The sequence below is a fragment of the Microtus ochrogaster genome, unplaced genomic scaffold (assembly GCF_000317375.1).
Source record: "Microtus ochrogaster isolate Prairie Vole_2 unplaced genomic scaffold, MicOch1.0 UNK60, whole genome shotgun sequence".
Classification (NCBI taxonomy): domain Eukaryota; kingdom Metazoa; phylum Chordata; class Mammalia; order Rodentia; family Cricetidae; genus Microtus; species Microtus ochrogaster.
The window spans coordinates 832626-836653 of NW_004949158.1; the positions used below are offsets into that span (position 1 = coordinate 832626).

The 4028-nt window shown below is 45.5% G+C and overlaps 1 non-coding gene and 1 pseudogene across 1 annotated transcript; both read left to right on the forward strand.

Moving 5' to 3' along the window:
- Window positions 1-309: 309 nt before the first annotated feature.
- LOC113455541 lies at window positions 310-412 on the forward strand. Its single transcript, XR_003376613.1, has one exon. It is a non-coding gene; the product is annotated as a U6 spliceosomal RNA (small nuclear RNA).
- A 2084-nt stretch (window positions 413-2496) lies between these two features.
- LOC101986728 lies at window positions 2497-3732 on the forward strand (annotated as a pseudogene).
- Window positions 3733-4028: the final 296 nt, after the last annotated feature.

Genomic DNA, 4028 nt, shown 5'->3' on the forward strand with positions numbered 1-4028 from the left:
ACTATAATTTTGCACAGTGATTGTAGCACTTCGCTTTCCAGCAGCAACGCTCAAGAGTTCTAATTTTCCTGCAGTAAACACATATTTTCTGTTGTTTTGTTTATTTTTTTCAGACCCAGAATCACGATCCCTGGCAAACTCTCTACCATTGCCAAGTTCATCCCCACCCTGGTACCAGCTAGTCTAGAGGGTGTGAATGGGCTTTGATTTGCATTTGCCTGATGGTTGCTGATTGGAGCAGCGGTCCACGTGCACAGATCTTAAGTTTGTTTGTCTTTGGAGAAAGACCTACCCTGAATTTAATTTTAAATGTATTTGGCAGCGCATATGCTAGAATTGGTACAATAAAGAGAAGATTAGCATGGCCCTGGGCAAGGATGACACGCATATTTGTGACGCATTCCATATTTTTTTTTAAAAAAAAGTAGACAGAGACCAAAGTCAGTGGACCCTCCAACAGTGTAACGAGAGGCCATACCAGCAACTGAAAGTGGTTCTGTGATGTAGAATTGGAAATACCTGTGTATGCAGTTCCATTCCTGTCTTTAGTTACAAGTAGAAACTGATTTAAAACCCACGTCTTCACTAACCACTGACATTCTCTATAGATGGAAAAGTGGTTTTTTCCTTTTTTTGGGGGGGGGGACTGGGTGTGGTGGCACACCCTTGTAATACAACTAGGTTACACCGTAAATCCTGTCTCAAAGGAAAAAGAGGTCTTTTTTTTTTTTTATAGAAAGAAACATTTTTCAGTTTCTATTTTTAAGGCTAGAGCTGCTTGCTTTGCAAGCGTTGCAGCTGTTTTCAGAACAGGCGATCCCAAACTCTTCAGAGAGTTCTAGAACCTCTGAAGGGCCTTATCGCCTGCTGCCATGTCTGCATGGGGACGGTTTTATATTAGTAAAATTTAACAATAAAATATTTATTACAGTTTCTGTCTCTCTGAGTGACAATGAGAGCCTGTTTTAATCGTTTGTGTTATAAAACCTGAGTTGCATACAAATGATCTTTCCAGAAAGGTCCTCCAATAATTAGTCTAATTAAATGCCCATTAAAAAATGTTTGCAATTGTAAAGGTTAGTTAGTTCTTTAGAAGATAAGAAGGAATAACCGAGGGGAGGGAGCTGTGGAATTGGGATGGAGTGGATGTTTGATTTGCGCAGATGCTCAACGACTCAGGTTGAGAGGTCCAGGGAGTGGGAAGCAGGGTCGTTTTTGCACTTAGAGGACGAAGGGTCCCGGGTCGCTGGCTTGAGGATATCTGTCCATGGACGCCGTCTTCTGAGACTGTAGCGTCATTTCCATTCACTCCCAGGGATTCTTCCCTTCTGTTTTGCCCCGGGACAGGAGGGGCGAGCGTCCTCCCACCACGAGGCTGACGGAGAGTCTCAGCTTCTGCAGCAGGCGGTAAGCACTGGAATCTGTGCTGCGCTCCGGACCTTGGTTGTGTGGACGCCTTGTGACCTCAGGTAACTGGACGTGCAGCGCCCCCTGGCGGCGGAACCCACCTGGTGCCGCTACCTTCACCCCTGCGGGGACCACTCAACCCGGGACAGCTAGGCTGCACTGCTTAGAGTCTAGAGTTCCTTGATGGCACTCTTAGCTAGGGAGGACAGTTCGGGGTCCTGGAGTGCACTTATAGCGCAGGTACAGTTGGCTCCGAAGTCCTCAGGAGCGCGGTGCTTGTCTTACACCTGATTTGCTCTGGGCTGGCTTGTGGTTCCTGGGTAAGAGCAAGGTAAGAACGTCTTTCCTTGGGCTCTCAGATGACTTAGGTCCCCCGAAGCAGAATTAAGGGGGAGGGTGCCAATAAACAGTGCTGGGAGTACTAAACACAAGTAGACGGGAGGAAAAAACAAAAGAAGACAAACCCCCAACCCTAGTTCCACAGTCGGTATATTGCGCAAAACTTAATTTGCAATACGCTGTAGACAGAGACACAGAAGCTGTAATTCTAAAGCTTTAGAACGGGCAAATATCTTTGTGCCCTACACATCCCCATGTCGTCATCATCATAATTATCAATTTATTTATTTTAACAGGGTCTCTCTATGTAGCCCTTTCTGTCTGGAAACTGCTATATAGACTAGGTTGGCCTCGAACTCACAGAGGTCCCCCTTTGCGCGATTAAAGGCAGGTGTGACCAAGGCCATCCACTCCCGTGTTTATTGCACCAGAGTTTGCATTAGCTGAGATAGATAGAGGTGGGGGTTGGACTACAACTTGTAGGAAACAAAAGTATCCGGTAATGTGGACGGAACAGAGGTCTTCAGAGTCCAGGAAGGCGTGCTGACTCACACCGGGACTCTTAGCCAGGGAAGGCGGAGGCAAGAAGACTCCAGAGGGCTGGGTGGGGCGGCTCTTGCCGTTAATCTTGGCAGAGGCAGAGCATCTTTCCGAGTATGAGACCAGCCTGGCATACATAGTGAGTGAGTGTTTCCAGGACAGCAGAATTACACAGAGAAACCCTGTCTCAAAAAAAAAAATTTCCTCTGTAGAAAGAGGAAAGAGTTCACTTCTTCGCACAAGACCACAAACCAAGTAATCTGCTGGAAAAAGAACGAATTCAGAATGCAGGGGCTCTGTGATGATTCAGCGTGTAAACGGTTCTCTGGCTGTGTCAGGGCCTTTGGGGATTTCCATTACAAATGTGTCCATGGAAAAGGTCCCACAGAGCAGTTTGTCTCACCGGAGCCGGAAGTCCATGATGTTGGAAGGTCTGAAGAGGACGGTCAGTTCATTATTGCATGTGATGGTATCTGGGTCGCCACGGGAAACGAAGTGCTCTGTCCAGACTTGAAGTCACTGATGACCTTGAGAAAGTTTCCGGTGAAGCAGTCGACACCTGTTTGTATAAGAGAAGTCGAGATGTGAGTGTGATTTTAATCTCTTTTCCTAGTACACCTAACATCTCAGCAGAAGCTGTGGAGAGGGAGGCAGAGCTGGACAAGTACCTGGAATGCAGAGATCATAGCAGCATTGTTTGTCATAGGCAGAACCTGGAAACAACCAAAATGCCTCTTGACCCAAGAATGGATAAGGAAAACATAGTACATTTTCTTTTGTGGAAGACTATACAGCAGAAAAAAATAATGACATCTTGAAATTTGTGGGCAAATGGATGGTTCTAGAAACATCATATTGAGTGAGGTAACCCAGACCCAGAAAGACAAATATCATATGTACTCACTCATAAGTGGTTTTTAAACATAAAGCAAAGAAAACCAGCCTACAAATCACAATCCCAGAGAACCTAGACAACAATGAGGACACTAAGAGAGGCTTACAGAGATCTAATCTACATGGGAAGTAGAGAAAGACAAGATCTCCTGAGTAAATTGGGAGCATGGGGACCTTGGGAAAGCGTTGAAAGGGAGGGGAGGGAAAGAAAGGGAGGGGAACAGAGAAAAATTTATAGCTCAATAAAATCAATTTTTAAAAAAAGCCTTAAAAAGGAAATCATAAAGAAGCAGGGGAGGGCATCCCTGACTTAGCCCATACTATGCACACATTAGCCACACTAGCCAGAGAGACCATCCCCATCCTCCCACCGGGGGTGAACTGGCAAGCAAGTGGAATGTAATTGAAGCCTTCTACAATAGACTGAATCCTTACAAAAATGACGATGCTGATGCCCCATCAGCTGCTGATCTGTGGGGAAGCCGCTCATCTGGCCACAGATTCACCTTTGCCTCCACAGGAGAGCACAGCTCAACTCTGCCGAGCCTTTGAACATCCACCATCAACTTTAAGGAAGGGGTCCGGCATGGCTGAGGGACCACACCAGAGAACTTGGGCGGTGGAACAGCTAGCCCAGAATGGATTGTTTTTAACTGTAAATTCGAGACTTATGTAAACGTGATTTCAAACTGTAATTCATGTTGTAAATCAGGCTCCAGCAATTTTCGTTGTATGATTTTGGTTTTTTGGTAAAGTATAGTCGTCCTTGTAGGAAGTGCTCATATTTAATTATGAACAATGATAAAGGAAATGTTTGGCTTGTTGTGTGACACAGCAGATAGAGTCGT